The sequence below is a fragment of the Serinus canaria genome, chromosome 3, assembly GCF_022539315.1.
Source record: "Serinus canaria isolate serCan28SL12 chromosome 3, serCan2020, whole genome shotgun sequence".
Taxonomy (NCBI): domain Eukaryota; kingdom Metazoa; phylum Chordata; class Aves; order Passeriformes; family Fringillidae; genus Serinus; species Serinus canaria.
In genome coordinates, this window is record NC_066316.1 from 75,207,183 (window position 1) to 75,224,873 (window position 17,691).

General features: G+C 38.0%; 1 long non-coding RNA gene across 2 annotated transcripts in view; it reads right to left on the reverse strand.

Moving 5' to 3' along the window:
• The window catches only part of LOC127059382 (uncharacterized), a 37,675-nt gene extending 31,459 nt beyond the window's left edge, over positions 1-6,216 (reverse strand). The window contains exon 1 of one of the 2 annotated variants that reach the window (XR_007777115.1): positions 6,070-6,216. This is a non-coding gene — a long non-coding RNA (uncharacterized LOC127059382). The remainder of the gene's footprint in view (positions 1-6,069) is intronic. The other variant, XR_007777114.1, reaches the window with a different exon arrangement.
• Positions 6,217-17,691: the final 11,475 nt, after the last annotated feature.

Here is a 17,691-nt window from a genome sequence, read left to right on the forward strand (position 1 = left end):
ATAAACTACAGCATGGAACTATAAACAACATCAGAGACACTTTGGGATATGGTGGGGAGAAAGGGACTGAGATATTGGGAGAAAGAAGAAGGGAGAGAAAATCTCAGCTGATGTAGATATGCACAGCATCAAAAGGGTTACGATGATGTTTTCAGTCAGATAAATTAAGCTTGCACTTCCTACAAATATTCACATTGCTGAATTATATTTTTCCTCACTTCCCCCTCTTGTTTTCTTCCTCACTTTTCACCATTGATTTACCACATAAGGATTGCATTTTGACTGTTTATTATATTAGAGGCAGCACAATATTTTTTAACCTACATAGTCATGGGCACAAGAAGGTTTCTCATCAAAAGAGAGCTGCAAGCAACGTTTTCCCCTCCTCCAGCTCAATTAAGAAACAACATGTTTTTCCTCTCAGTGCTTGCCTTTTATCTATTCCTCTTCTCATGTTTCTCTGTTATTTTTTTCTCCTTCATGGCATAGCAGTGGTACTGAATGCTGATGAGATAATGCTGATGAGATAATACTAAGTTTAACCCCATGGACTTCTTTCCCTAATTTCTTCAAGAACTAAAATATGACCTGAGCTTTTGGAGGTTCCCTGGCAGTGCACTGAGCTGATACAGATGTCACAATATTCCCACTTTCTCCAGGATCACTGAATACAGTTCCTGGAGACAGAAGAGAAGCATTTGGGAAGCAACATACTCTTTGTCAAAAGCAACTGCTGGATGTTGTTTGACTTTTTGATGGCTTCTTATTTAGTTTTCTCTTTAAAAAAAAGTGAGACCTTTTTCCCAGACAACCATTATTCTATTCAAATTCTTTCTATCACCATTTTACACACACAAAAAAAAAATGAAAGCCTCTATCAGAAAATATTGTATTACTTATTTTTATGAACATCACTTTTTATACCCACTGGGACTACAGAGAAACATCCTATATCTGAATTTTTTTAGCTTTTATAATATTCAAATATGGATATTTGAAAAGTGGCAAATACAAAGGAATTTTTTTCCTTTTTACAACAAAATGAAAATGACAGAGTACTTGCTCAGCTGCTGATACTGCAAGTAATGTATTTTGTAAGCATTCAGATGTGGTGATATTACTTAATTTAGAAGTTCTACTTTAATTATATATATGAAACTTTGAAAGTTGGTAGAGTGAAAGAATTCCTTTCATGTTATGGATAAGTACATTAATTCCAATGGAATGTTTTTGCTATTATAATGCATACACTTTCTGCAATGTCTGCTATAAACTATAGTTTTCTGGATGCCATTTAAATTTACATATTAATTTCAAAAGACCGGTAATTAAAACACACATAATAATAAGTGAAAAGTTCAGTGAGGTTTTTTTTGTTTCTTGCAGAAGAGTGAAAAGTGCTCTTTTGAACTGTGATGTTTTCTTCATTTTCCAACAAACATTGATTACAAATTAATGTGTGTTATCAAAGTTTTCATGTACAGAAGGAAAGAAAGAAAGATGGGGTAATTAGAATTGTCAAGATAATATGAAGTTGAGGTTTTAGTCTTCATTGAAAATTATCTGAGCCGTATGGTCTCTAATTTTTCTTTTTATTTTTTTAAGATTACTGAAATACAGATCAAGGAGAAGCATAGGTAAAATAATTGGAAATGTTTCAAAGGTGGAAAAAAACCACCAAACCACCACATCAAAACACTTTTTGAGGCTCTCAAAAGTCTCAGTCTCTTACCATTCTACTTTGTTTTATTTTCTCAAATATGTCTGCAAATATGAACTCTTGCAGCTTTTAGACATGTTTCTAGTGCTATATGTCATAACTAACTTTGTGAATTTGCTTGCAAGTTCCCAAATCACTGAGCTAAAAAAGTATATCAAAACATAGAAGAGCAAATTAAATTTGTAAGTTGTAACCCTGCTGGATGCATTGGTTATCTGAATGTCCCTTAACAGCATTATTGTACCAGATAACCATCATCTGGTAGGAAGTGACACCGTTGAACATACTGCTACAGCCTTCCAAGTTTTCTTAGTCATTATTGCAGAAAATCCTTCTGACCCTCCTTACATTGTATCTCAATTCATGGAAACATTTGTTAAAAGAAAAAATATGTGGACATAATTACTTGTTAATGGGGACCCAGTAATTTTTCAGCATCCTTTCTGGGAGCAGTGGGAACACTGCACTTGTTGAGGAGTCTCACTCTTCACAGCAGGGCTTATTGCCAGGTAGAAACCACCATCCTAACTAATGACACAGGATATTGTTTTCAGATTCGCTGATGACAGATTGAAATCTAATGGTCTACAGGTGATAATGTGCAAAAAAACCCCCCTGGATACATAGCAAAACTTCGTGTAGATACTGACAGCCATTGTGTCAGCAAGGGAGACAGGAAGAGAGGCCTTCAATACCAAAATATGTGTGTGTCTGTGTGTGTGTATATATATATATATATATATATATATATATATATATATATATATAGATATATATATATACACAAATACACACACATATATATAAATTTCTTTTTAAAACTACAAATAGACAAGGTCCTTTCTAACAATACTAACAGTGTATGATAATGCAAATTCTGACACCACTGTATAATTAATTTATGTTGTACAGATGTTAGAGAAACTCAACCAGCCATATAGAAATAATGGATCTTTAGAGAATGGAACAAGTAATTGTCGTTGTATTTGCCAGTGAAAGCCTACAGAAACAGTTATTTTTTAGAATGAATTTAAACTTTCAGTTTTAAAAAAAGGACGCCTGGCACCTAATAATTAGCAAAGCAGAATCTATGCACCAAATTATTATAATGTACATATTCATTTCTTTAGATTCACACCACCATGTGGTGTAAAGTGGGAATAATTAAACACCAGATGGTGGTGCAAACTCCAATAGGGAGAGCTCATGCATAATGCATGAGAATGGGATTTACTGTTGTTTTTATCCATTTGGAGCCATTATGCTACTCTTGGACCCCAAACAATGTCTCAGAGAAAAAGATCTCTCTGTATTAAGCATTCCTCTATACCGAACAATTTGTTCATTTGCCTTGTCATATCCTCATCAGTTATCTTCCTGCTCAACTTCCAGAATTTCCGAGAACACATTATTTTCTGGCAGCACTCACAAAACTCCTGAGCTTTTCCATCATGCAGAAGCACCCGCGCTTACGGGATATCATTTTATGTTTCTGCCAGCAATATAAAGTTTAAGATTAGGACCTTTGGAAATTGAATCTGATTTTTAATGATTGTAGTGTCACATTTCCAGCCTGAAATACTTTTAAAATGTCATTAACTGATGTACCATTAATCATTTAGAATTTTTTGACCATTAAAATATCTTTTTTTTTTCATTAAAGAAGTAATGAATATGAAAGTGAAGTGGAGACAGGATGTATAGTATATTAATGTCTGGCATGGAGAGCAGATTATTATGCTTAATTCTCCTTCAGTCATGACACTCTCACTTAGGTGTTTATACTGCTCCTGAGTAAAACATTGGCAGTGAGAAAAAGCAAATGAGCAGTTCACCTCCTAATCAGTCCTGGTAAAGGAAAACAAGGAAGTTCGCATCTGACCACTACCAAATGAGTCAAAATCAGGAAGGTTAGAAATCAAGGTATACTTTTTTAACTTCTGTGTGAGAAAACATATTCTTTATAAATACTTTTTGGTGCCTGCAATGTTCACAGATGTCACCATCTCCCCACAACAGAACTTTACTTTGCTCATTCTGTACTAATGAATGAAAGACACGGGACCTACAACTGTTTAGTCTTGCTTCCCCACATCTGAAAGTTCCCCTTACCTTCCAGTACCCTGTCTGTCTGTCTGTCTGTCCAGAAAATGGGAATCAGGATGCGAGAAGTCCAGCTGTTTCACAGAAGTAGCAGCTACATGTAATGACAACAATTCTGCTGTTATTTTTTCTCAGCAAACCTTGTGAAAGATGTGTGCCTTCCAGCACCTTTTTGAAATATGAGTAGCTCTATGTCTGGATGACACAGCACACACCCAGAAAATATATGGCAGAGAAATAGGGATACAAATGTCTTTTTTAAGACATTTGTTGTCAGTCAGCTCAAGAGTAGATGAAGCTCTGCTTCCTGAGGGGAAGAGAGGTGGAAACATCGTTAGAGCTGCTTCCTTTAACAGAGGATGGGATACTATGGCTCCCAAAGGGAAAATTATCAGAAAATAATTTCTAACTGGCATCAAGTAGTTTTACACACGTGACTAAATACATAGTGCACATGATAGTAAGTGCAACAGCAAACCTCTCTTGCCACTGGCTTGAACTATCTCAAGTCCCCAGAAATATTCATAGGACAAGTTACTGGAGTTAGAAATTTTTTTCTCAGATCAGCTCATAAGCCTGTGCCTCACTGTGACTCATCCTCTCACTGGCCCTGCTGTAAAGTAGGACCATCCAGAGCGAGGGTAATTCAGGACAGAAGATTTTACTTTTTGGTCCTTCTGCACTGGAATAACCCGTGACACAATGGGAAAGCACCGTGACCCCGCGGACATTGAAACAGTTTTCCAAAGCGACTTGGGTTCCCCTGTAGGGTTAAGATTCAAGCTGCTAGCTCCATTTTGCTAAAACCAGCTAGTGAAATCACAATGAAGTCACAAATCATCTACCAAAGAAGAGCTTATCTGGTTTCATTCACCCCTTCAGCTCCACCTCTTCAGGACACACAGCTTGTGTTTGCTTCAGTGGGGGTGAAGCATCTTTTCCTTTGCCCTCTCTGGATCCCAGTCCGAGTCTTGCAAGGCTCCATGATCACCACTGCCAAGTGCCTCAGTGATTTAGCAGCAAAGTCATTCCTCCCAAAGATTGTTTTTCATTTGGATGGGGTTTAAACAAACTGAGCTTATGTCCACAGTAACAATATTTTACCTCAGTACTACACAGGCAAAGAGCTCCTGCATGGATGCATCTGTACCAGCCAAATAAGCCCTTTACAAGTACTAAAAAACATCCACAAGCTGTGCTGCTGGTGTAAGCACAGGTGCCCTAGGAGCATTAGAGATTTCTGCTGTCACAGCTCTACCAGCCCTTGGTTTTGCCCTGACTGCAGTACACAGCTATACTCTCAAGGATCTGCATTAAGGACTTAGAGAAGCACGCTGACAGAGTAATATTCATTGCTAAGATTATCACTTTTTTCATAGTCCTGGGTTTTGAGTCAGTTGGAATATTTTTTTTTAATTAAATTTCTTTCCTCAGAAGAGTTTCATGAAAGTTGAATCATTTTAGTGAAGCCTAAAGCAAAACAAAATATACAGACCCTACAGAATAAAATATAACCAGAAAATCTGGATTAAAAATTTTCTCTGAGAAGGTCTTTTGATGGAAATTGTAAGTTCTGTAGTGCCAAAGTTTCTGAAAGGATTAAGCAAAATAAAAAATTTTTTCTCATGAAAATCTAAATTCGGTTATTTCATTACATTAAGTAGTCTCCTATTCAACTTCCAACTGCTTCAGAAGGTTAAATTTCTGATTAATGACCTATTTGTGTAAGGATTTATGGAAAGTACAGCGGAAGTCACTGTGCTCTCTTTAGCAATGCACTCGTTTGAAGACTGTTAAAGGTTGCACTTCAGTAAAGTGCAACCTTTATATCACAAGTTTAAGGCTGTAGGCTCTAGAGATTATACTAGACCCCTGAGGATTATAATTCAATAATTCCCACAGTCCACTGTCACAAAGATCTAGAGAAAACACCGTTTTCTCTTGGGTTAGCCTTAAACATTTTTTAAGAAAGCTGAATATATTGAAATAACACACTTTACGAGTGAAGTTTGCTTGTGCTCAGGGTCCAAAAATAATACTGTCACAGTTGTGATAAGCTTTGTACATCGTAGCACTCCCTGCAGCCACACTGAGGGGCATGGTGCTGGCTCTCAGTGCAGCAGAGTGAGCACACCTCTGTGTGAAAGCCCATAGGGATACATTCCAAAGTCAACATCCCTCACCAAACATGGCACAACAGCTTTCTACTGCAATTTTGTGTGCACAATTTGTGTGCATGTTGCTACCTGGTGTGGGATTCACGTTCTCTGAACCTGAGAGAAGCAGTGAGCGAAGCAGAGAAAAGGATGATCAAAGCAATTCTTATCTCATTTTCTGCTCCTGTGTTGTGCCAAAGTGGAATGCAATATGGAGATTGTTTACCCAGAGTGATGGTGTTTTGTTTCCTTGGCCTATCAGGGCCATGCACATGTGCAGACTGTCGGTCAGCAGACAGTCACAAGATTCTGTTCAGTTGAGTTGAGTGCTTGTGCAGTTTCAGTTTAGATGTAGTGTAACATAGTGTAATACAGCATAGAATAATATAGTATAATAAAGTAATTAATTAGCCTTCTGATATGGAGTCCTCATTATCATTCCTCCCTGCTCGGGGGCACCCTGATAATCCAATATACATGGAAGCTTTCCAGCTGTTGAGATGTTCAAACTATATTTTCCATTTATTTCTCAGTTTCCCTTCCTTCCACCCTTCCACAATCTAAATTTCTTTTTTTTTCTTTTTTTCTTTTTTCTTTTTTCAAGTGGGCCCCTTCCAGCTCATGACATTCTTTGTATGTGTGTATGGGTGTGATCAGACAGGTTAAGCTCTGAACTGAACTGGAGGATTCCTAGTTCCTCATCATGGCTGTGTGTTTAAAAGGAAAGAAGAGCCTACTGGCATCTTTGCAATTTTATCTAGAATGGCACAGGAATGCAATTTTATCTAGAATGGCACCCATCCCCTGCTCCTAAAAGATTGTTCTCTGCTGACTTCCTGGATAAAACAACAATTCCATTCGCCCCAACACCTCCTTCAAAAAAGAGCAGAATCTGACATTCAGGGCAGAAAGGGTAGAGCTAACCACAGTAATATTCTCTGTCCTGCATTAACTTTCTTTTTGTTTCAAGTTTCTACCTATTTCTACCAAAGATATTAAGAAAAGAAAAAAAAAACTCATTTATTCCTTCATATTCCATGAAATTGGTATAAATCCGTTCCAAACTGATAACACTTATTGGGAGATCTCTTTTAAGTCTGATAAAATTGAGAGTGTATAGAGACTGTAAGAAGAGCAAATTATGTACTATTATGCAGTATAAATAGCATTGGAAAAAAGAAGGTCTTGGTGTTGTTTTATGGCATACTAATAGATTTTCTAAAATTCTACTTCCCTTTTCTCAGAATAAAAGAACCCATGGCAATCAATGAGATGGCAAGAAAGAAAATCTGGAATGGGTTGAAATGTTTATTTTGGATTAAAAGAATTCTATGTAACTCATTGTTATGGTTGAATCTCTAAAACAATTTAGATGTGTATATGAACAAAAAACCCATATAGATCTACAGTGAAGAGTGTTAAAACACAGCTCAAGTAACTCTTTTGGAAAACATTGAAATATTTTGAGCTTCAGGCATAAACAGAGTCTTAAAGAAGAGGAAAAAGGGACCATTCATCAGGCAGATAATTAAATAGGGCCTCACTACAGTGGTTTTTGAACTTTGCTTTGAAGAAGCTGGTGTTACTCACAGTTAGGGCTGTTTTTAGATCAGAGGAACAACTGATCAGATTCTATACAGCAGTTCCTATGACACTGCTAGCAAAACTGAAATTGTATATATTTAATAGGAAATTATTCCACCTGGTCTTCTAGCCTGGCATATAAACTAGGCCTGCCTCAGTAGCTGATTTTGAATCACTCAGGATTAGGCAAATCTGAAGCTGCTATTCTAACTCTGCGTACTCACAAAGTGTAGAAAAAATGTATTCATCCAATGAAATATGAATGAAATGTCATATCATTACCTTGGGTTCATCTCCTGTAGATAGGAGATAAAGAACATTATAAAATGGTGGAAATAGAGTTAATAACAACCAAAGTATATTTTCATTGTTTTTGAACAAAGAGGCACTCCTAATTATTTGTGGACAATATGAGTGTTTTCACATCAACTAAATATATCCTAGAATAACATAGCTGCTAGATGGTTATTCAATTATTTACTTTTCTGCTTTCAGATCCTTTCCCTTCCCTTCCCTTCCTTCCCTTCCCTTCCCTTCCCTCCCTTCCCTTCCCTTCCCTTCCCTTCCCTTCCCTCCCGTCCCTTCCCTTCCCTTCCCTTCCCTTCCCTTCCCTTCCCTTCCCTTCCTTCCCGTCCCTTCCCTTCCCTTCCCTGCCTTCCCTTCCCTTCCCTTCCCTTCCTTCCCTTCCCTTCCCTTCCCTCCCTTCCCTTCCCTTCCCTTCCCTTCCCTTCCCTTCCCTCCCTTCCCTTCCCTTCCCTTCCCTTCCCTTCCCTTCCCTTCCCTTCCCTCCCTTCCCTTCCCTTCCCTTTCTTTTTCTTCCCTTCCCTTCCCCTTTCTTTTTCTCCCCTTCCCTTCCCCTTTCTTTTTCTTCCCTTTCCTCCACTTTCTTTTTTTTATTTTCCTTTTCTTTCTTTCTTTTTCTTTTTTTTTTCTTTTCTTATCTCTTCTTGGCAACTTTATAAACCCAAGAAACATGTTCCTTTTTCAGCAGACTAATATAGGTTTTTTTCCACCAGACCGTAGGAACACGCTAATTTTCAAACCACAAAAAGAGTGTTGCTTTTTATTTTAAAAATATCCATTTTGATTACATCTCACAAAGAAACCAGGCCAAAAATCACTGAATGCTTATCAGGGTAGTTATAACAAATGGAGCATAACAATGCAGTTTCCAGGTGAAATGGCTATGCTAACATCCATGATGTAGATAAAAGTGCATAAACAGAAGACAATTCTGCATGTTTGGATTACAATAGAGTTGGCATAACTACTCCTGTACAGGCATTCCTTTTGTGTGACTCTGCTCTGCTATCTCTATGAAGCTGCAATAGAGACATCAACATTTAGACTAATCAGCCTGGATTCCCTGCAGACTCAGTGGAGGTGCAATTTATCTTCCCTGTTTCAGACACCTACTTCAGGATATCATGAACTGTGTCCTGAAAGAGCTAATATACAGTGCCATCCACTACACAGTTTGGTTATCTCAGACATTCACCACCAATATCTTTTCAGCATATCCTGCTTCTGACCATCACCCCAAAAGGGCTGCAGCAGTAGTTTTGTAATGCAAATTTCTGAATCTAGCAGTAGTGGTAGAAGGTGCTACTGTGCAGAACACAGCAACTGAGTTATCCTTCCAGCAGCTCAACCATCAAAGCCAATTAACATAAAATTAACAAATAAAGGTATCTCTTTCGACAGTGAGCTTGTCAGCTGCTAAAAAAATGTCTCCCAAAGACAACTTTTCAAGACAGGAAAGTTAAATACTTGGCTGAAGATCAACACAAGTGCTAATGGTGAGTACAGGTTCACAGCTTTGGACTACCCCCTCCCACAGCTGAATGCAGAAAAAAAAGCAGTTCCCCCTTGAAAGCTTCAGAGAAACTACCCAAGGTTACTATTTGGGTGCAGAGGATTGTGGTACTTAGAGATGTGTTTATCAGGTGAGGGATTAAACTGAGTGGCTGTTACTGGCCTGAGCATGAGCTCCAGAACTGTACTTGCTGTTGGAGCTGTAGGGCTGCTAGACAATGAGGCAGTGTGCTGACCAGAAAGGTTTCTATTCCTCTATCAGTGCCTGGAGAAAGTCTTATGATTGCAAGAGAGAGTCGGCCGAGGATTTCATCCTGAGTGTTAGCTAAAGGGCTGCTGATAAAACAAATGTCCCACAGGATGTTACTGCTTTTTATTACAGAGAGGTCTAGAGGGAGTTCAAACAATTAGCTGTCAAGGGATGATTTAAAGATGCTTCTGTAAAGAAGCAGATAAACTAGAGCGTTCAAGTAGTATTCATAGTAGGCAAAACTAAGTTATTTAAGAATATGCATTAATTGGAGCTTATTGGCCTACTCCTGATTTTGAGTTCATATCTCTATCAACCCATATTAAAGTTTTTTGAAATATTAATTTGTCCCACATTATAAGAGATAGAATTTTTGTTTCTTTTTATACACCAAAACTCATTTCCAGTGTTGCATGATGTGGATGCCATAGGACAGAGAGAAAGAAATGGCAAGGATTTATCACAACGGCTTGGGAGAAGTTTTAGGGAGCTGGAAAGATGTGATAACCTGTTGATTATAAACAATTTTCAAGTGGTGTTTTTTTACTTTATTTTTCTTTTCCTCTCAAGGACAGTGCATGAGAAAGATGTTTCTGTTAGTTAGCCAAGAGAACAGAATCTATCGTACCGCTCTATAAAAACCGCACAGTTCTTTTGAATAAAGTCTCTTCTTCGCCTTTGCTACGATCCTGCCTCTCGCCTGTTCCTGCCCCGACCCCGGCACAAGAGTGACAGCATGACACAAGTATTTTATAATAAATATCCAAAACACAACTGGAGACATCACAAATGTCTTATTTGTGATGTTGTCTTATTTTACAGGACTGGGAGTTATTTAAACATGATTTATTGACAGGCTGTGTTGGAAATCTGAAGAGGAATTATGCTATTAATAGTGTTTGCATATAATCTTCTAACCTCAGGGATGCTGCATATTAAAGCAGGCCAAAAACCTGAGTGTTTATTACAGAACAGATAGAGAGCATACACTAAGTAGAATATAAAATTCTCAAAGCACACCTACATGACCTGGAGCTCATTTTGAAAAAATTTTGTCCTTGCCAGGTTTAGATTGCTAAGAGATCTAAATGTATTTTATAAGGGCCATATGATTAAAAATCTCATCCACTATGAGTATTTTCACATTACAGTCAATGGTCCCTTTGGCTAGAATAAGATCTTTTTTAATAAAAAATAAGAGAAAAGGAAGGAAGGAAGTGGCGGAAGGAAGGAAGGAAGTGGCGGAAGGAAGTGGCGGAAGGAAGGAAGGAAGTGGCGGAAGGAAGTGGCGGAAGGAAGGAAGTGGCGGAAGGAAGGAAGTGGCGGAAGGAAGGAAGTGGCGGAAGGAAGGAAGTGGCGGAAGGAAGGAAGTGGCGGAAGGAAGGAAGTGGCGGAAGGAAGGAAGGAAGGAAGTGGCGGAAGGAAGGAAGTGGCGGAAGGAAGGAAGGAAGTGGCGGAAGGAAGGAAGGAAGGAAGGAAGGAAGGAAGGAAGGAAGGAAGGAAGGAAGGAAGGAAGGAAGGAAGGAAGAAGGAAGGAAGGCAAGGAAGGAAGGAAGGAAGGAAGGAAGGAAGGAACGGAAGGACAGGAAGGAAGGAAGGAAGGAAGGAAGGACGGAAGGAAGGAAGTAGGAAGGAAGGAAGGAAGGAAGGAAGGAAGGAAGGCAGGATAGGAACGGAAGGAAGGAAGGAGGAAGGAAGGACAGGAAGTGGACGGAAGGAAGGAAGGAAGGAAGGAAGGAAGGAAGGCGGAAGGAAGGAAGGAAGGAAGGAAGGAAGGAAGGACAGGAAGGAAGGAAGGAGGAGGAAGGAGGAAGGACGGAAGGAAGGAAGGAAGGAAGGAAGGAAGGAAGGAAGGAAGGAAGAAATTGAAAATTGGCATCTCTTTGGAAGGCACAGAGTTCAGTTGTACCATCTGAGTATCAAATTTATAGATTACAGGTAATTATTATTTTTATTGCTTTTACTTTAAGAACTGAATAATTAGTCAAAATTCATCTGTACACTTTTCATTTAGTGAAGTCTGGGATCAATTTTTTTTCTTTTTTGTTAGTTTTTTTAACTGAAATTTTGTGTTAGAAAAAGGACAAAGGCTCCAGGCCAAAGTTCAACATTATTTTTTGTCATAGCATTCTTGGAGTTTCTCTTGCTCTTTCCATGTCCATACTTAAAAACACAATAACATAGATAGAAACATAAATTCTCCTTACAGACCTTTGGTCATGGATGCCAAGCAATGCAGTAAAATTCTCTGAGTTAAGTCCATAAAACTTTTAGTGTCGAAATCCACCTCCACACTTAGACTGCAAAAGTGGTATCTTTTGTTCTTGAATAATAAAATAATAAAACCTTTAAATTACTGCGGAAGAAGCCATCCACAGTAAAAAATCCATTTTGGTAGATTTTCTTGGTGGGCCAGAAAATGGCTACATGAGAGTGTCCATATAGTCTGTTCTCTGGGCTGGATCAAGGGTCTAAGGATTAGGAACTCATCAATGATCATATCTTCTTGTTTTTAACAGTATTTAACAGGGAATTGTGTAGAAGTATCTTAGAATCATGAAAGCTGGTTGTGCTACATTTTGCAGCCTTAGCATACATGTATGACGCACGGTTCCCCTGACATCTTCTATCCATTATTACAGACATCTTTGGCATGCTCTCCATTGTCTCCCAAGAAGCTAAACCTTTCCATATATTTTATGCTGACCCTAGTATCAAACTGAATTGGCTCTTCAGCTGGGAGTGAAGAAGACAAACAGCTGTATTAGGAAAGCTAAAGGAGCAGTACTCAGCACAAGTGCTTTTGTGGATCCAACTTAAGTGTGCAAATAGGAAAGGATTTAGCAACCAAGTTACCTAGATATTTTTTTTCAGTTTTCCAGGAAGTGAAGAAGTATCATAAATCCTTTCACATATCTGAGCCTGGGTGGCTTTTGAAGATAGGATGGTTTTGAGAATTTGGAGCTTTTATTTGTCCAAGTACAAGGGCCATAAATAGAACACTTACTAATTAGCTTCTGCTAATAAAAAGAGAGCTGCATTACCTAAATTTATCTGTCAACTTGTTGCATTCTGTTAATTGAGCTGCATATGAGATGCTAGCAAAACTCTACCATAGTTTTTCAAATAAATTTTTTGGCTTTGTCAGCATTATGGACAGGGAAGATTGAGGCAAAATCTTACCATTTCCTCCTTACTATTTTCAACCCTCTTAGTCTTAAGCTAGAGGGACACCCTGATCAGCAGTCAGTGAGAAGTTCCTTTGAGTATATATCTACTAAAAATGGTTTGACTACATTCACATGAACTATTTTAACCAGATCTGTGACTATTCAGGGTTTGTACCATCAGCCTCCGGAAGTGTTTCTCCAGGACCTCTTGGCTGAGGTCAGCAGAGCAGGAGAGAAGCCTGTGTTCTGCATGGGCTGATGATGGAGGAAGAGGGATGGGAAAATGGAAAACTCTTGCATTAGATTCACCACTGATGGATTAACACTTTGAAATCACTTTGTGAAAAGTGATTCCACAATGTGAAAAACAGAGCTGTATTAACACAGCTCCCCATAGTTAGGCTCTAGGAGAGAATAATGATCCATACAGGAGGCTGGAAAAACTAAGGACAATTGCTACTAGGTGAGGTCTGTATGTAATGATTTATTTATTAGCTTTTGCTATTCCTTTTAACATAGTATTTATCTTCTGTTTTTCTCTCTAATAATATCAGATTAAGATCATTATAATTATTCTTTCTTACAGTTAATTAAATAGAAATTTATTTCTTGTTCCCTAGATTCATCCTGATACTATTGAAAATATCCTTTTCATGTAGTGGTGTTACTGAGTTTTACATCAAGTTTTTGCAGGAAAGCTCACCTCACCATGATAGTGTGCCAGGAATCATTCAGGAGTAGCCACCAGTCACTGCACTAATGTTTCATTTCCAAAATCATCTCCTTTAGGTCTGTTACTGGAAACACCACAAACAGCATTTATCTGTTACAAAAGGAATTCACGTTTCTCCCGAGTCTTCTCCTGTCTAAATTGTTGCTTCTATTTAAAAACATCCGGCTCTGTGCAATTCTCAGATCCAATGAATCTGCTTTATGCCATTCTTCCTAGGCCAAGGAAGATTAATTAATTAATCCCAGTGGAGAAAACTTCCACTGCTGTTCATCTCTTGTTGCTATTCTTCAGTCTCTTTTTTCCACTGTTCCAATTCTCGATGTATTTTTAGGAGCAAGGAAATACAGGGAAAACAGCAGAGACGTTTTTCTCTGCAGGTAGGCTTTAATTTCTTTGTGAATGCATCCCAGAGCATGGAATTGTTGATTTATCCCCAGATTCCTGTGCATCTCTTCATGCACTTCTCAGCTGCAGATGTATCTTCCTCAGTTTGGGCTGTAAATCTCTCTTGCCATTCTACTGGGACTTTCATTGGTGAAATTCACTATGTTGCTAAAGAACAAGCAGGGATAACGGATATTTATTGAAGAGATTTTCCTTGTGCATTAGTTATAAAATGCCCTTGTTTTCATTCACAAACTTTGTGCATGCTGTAGTAGAACGTCAAAAAAGTGCAATAATAATTAAAAAAAGAAAAAGGTTGGATTAAAGATTGTAGAAAAGTTTAGAGTCAGATGGACAGGCAAACAATTTAGATGGATGTCACTTGGCACGAGATGACAGTAAGTTGCCTTATGCTGTTCACTGAATGATGGATGACAAATCTTACTGTTATACAGATGCTTAACTTGCTGGTGTGCATTATAATTTTGAAGATACCATCTGATTTGCAGAAATTAGTATGCTATGCAGCTATAGATATGTTGCAGGCAGTAGGAACTAGAATTGGGTTATTTTTTTCCTGTTGTTTGTTGCCTGACAACTTTGACTCCAAGACCCATTCATTATAGCAAACTGAATTTATAGAGGTCTGGACTTTGGCTTTTGCTTCAGTGAAAAAAACCAGGTTCTCATTTATTGGATTTGCAATGGAGATATGATATGTCTAGCACCTACCCAGAGATATTCTTGATAGAAAAATAAAATACCATGGTGAAGTTGACTGGCACCAAAAAAAAATAAGGAAATGGCAAGAGAATATTTGCATAATGCTCACCTAAACATATCTTCAAGTTTGCTAATGTCCCCATTCAGATTGGCATGGGCCTTAGAAGAACTGTGTAACAGGATAAATTCCCAAACAATGTGGGAAAGAACATCTGCTGAGGGGTTTATGTAATTTTCCACTCAATTTGTTCTGTCAAGAAGATAAAGTATTTCACTCCTTTGAAGAGACCAATACTATGGGTTAAAAAACTGAATCTTAAAATGGTACAAATTCAGTATGAAGCAAACTTTGTTTGTTAGTTCCAGTTTTCTGTATTATTTTTCCCCATTCTTACTCACAATTTTTAATCCCTTTCTTTTGTTTTCATACCTGTTGCTGGGGTAAAACATGTAAAGATACAGGAAACAAGCAATGTGACCTCCATAACTAACGAGACAGAACCAAATTTCTTGAGCACTGAGTTTGAATGGCTGTTTGTTGCTTTACTCTCATTGAACACATTTGTCCTGTATTGCAAATAAAACAATAAAATTGTACCTTTAGCAATAGAATCTCAGTCTAAAACCACTCAAAATTAGCAAGTTTGTGCTTCCTATTTTCCTCATCAGAGCAGACCAAGAAGAAACATTGAATACATAAAACTGAAAGGCTTCTAATGCATTATAGGCTTTCAATATAGTACCTTTAGGGCTCCCCATACAGCACAATTTGATTTATAAACTGTACCAAAAGCCTTCTCCTGTAGAGCAGTGAATGTTATCACTGGTCTCCTTATCCACATTTCCTGTGGAGGAAATAGCTGTAATCAAATAGTATAAATATTAAATAATATCACTACTGCATCCTATCCTGTCTTTAGTGTGTTGCTCTGTATCTGATTCATCTTTTTTACATTTTTTGCTCATGTGATACAAAAACTAGTATTAAAGTATATTTAACCTCTAATAACAGAAATATTTGACATTAAAGGGGAATATAGACAGTGTTTAAAATTATGGACTTAACTGATGTGCAGCTTGTCAAACACCTTTTAGAATTCCATGAGAGCAGCGTGCTTCACTACTGCAGGGCAGCAAATCTGAATAGGCTCACTGGTGCTAAGAAAGATAAGCATGTACCTTGCTCTTCTCAGAAATGTGAATTTCTCACAATATTTAAACTGTGCTAAAAGTTTTTGCATTGGTTCCAGGAGGACATGAAGACAAGGGCTAAATTTCTTCAGAGAAGCCAAGGGGCAGCAGTTCCAAGAGCTATTTCTGTGTTTGTTTTCCAAGCTGGTTGAACCAGAAAGTATGAGCACACATTTATAGGAGAATGTGTGGTCACATAGTTCCCTCATGACACCCAGCTGGACAAATATTTGAATCAAAGACCCTTAGAGACTCACAGAGCTCTCAGTCAACTTCTAACAGTGCCTGCACAGCAGTACCTGAACCATCTTGGTTTGGATGAGTCGATAGCAGAGGTCCTGGAAAAGCCAGAATTGTCCTGAACACATCTGAGTTTCCTGAAAAGCCAGGCATAAATTCTATGGACTGAAGCTTTGGATCATCTAATGACACCTGCTTGCCTGCTCCTCGTTATATTGTAATGGGAATCAAAACATGAGTTTGGGGTTATGCAAAATTAAGAGCAAAAGGAAAAATACACTCAGATGAAACAGAAGCCATTTAAACTCTGCACTAAGTTTTTTTTTTTTTCTTTGGTATGGGACTTGAGTTTGGGTTCTGTTTTTTTTTAAGCCTTCCAGTGTTGAGTTTATATATATTTGTTGCAGTAAGACATATATATATTTATCATCCATAATTTTCTATAATTTTTATATATAATAAAGTAGATGATATTACAAAATAAGATTACAAAGCGAGGGAATGGCATCATTCTCTTTCTAGCAATCTGTAATAGTTATAAAGTCCTTCTGTTTTATAATTTGCAGTCATCAAAAATATGATGATTATTATAAATTAGCCTGAATTCCATTTCATTCCAGCCATTCTTTCTGTCATATTCTTTCAATCTTCTTCCTCCAGACTTGTTCTTTACTTATATAATACTTACTTGTTCTTTTACTTTTACCTGTATGTTTTAAAATATTTATAGGCAGCTCAATCCTTTTCTACAGATTTCAAATCTTAAGTCATGGCAAGTAATTGCCCTTGCAAATCACGAAGAAATGCAATATTTAAAGAAATTATTGTGCACCATATAGCAATGGGGAAACTGACAATGCCCTAAATGAAGAGCAAACATTAAACATTTTGAGATATTGACATCCTGTGTAAACTAAAAGCTTTTAATTAATCTCAAAATCACATGGCAGTTAAGGTTTTCGATATGTTGTCAGGACCTAATAGTAAAAAAGTCTTGTGTAAATTGAAATATCTTATCTCTGTTCAGTCCCCTCTTCACCTTGGCCACACTAAAGCCTTTTCCATGCCATGATGTGAACAGGGCAAGTTCTGGAGCATGTTCCAGCCATCCAGGCATGCCTGCAGCACGCTTCACTTTGCTGGAGAGGCAGCCAGTTTGCAGCAATCTTTGCAAACCACAGTGTGTTGCTAGCCTTTGGTGCTGTTGTTGATTGGAAACGAAAAGAGAAGATACAGAAGAGGAAAAAGGAGCTGCAGGGAGAGGGGTAATTTTCTCATTTGTAATTTTATCAGTGAAGCCGTCATTTGTTTTCCACTGAGGCCTCTGGCTTTTGCCCACTAGAATTAGACTAAAAACCTGTGGTGAAATGGGGTTTGAAATGTGGTGAAATCAGTTTTTTTTTGTCTTTCAGGCAAAGCAGCAAGAAGTGGGTAAGGTCTGTATTGCTGACAATGAATGTGGGCAAACTCCATTTGCTCGCTTTTACCCCTGATTGCCTCGCTGCCCAAAGCTGCCTCTGGCTTCAATCACGGCCAGTGTCTCAGAGCCTGTCTCTCTCAGGCACTCAATGGCCTGGAACCAGTCTGGCTGGAAGATTAACTAAGCTCTGGTGTGGAGACAA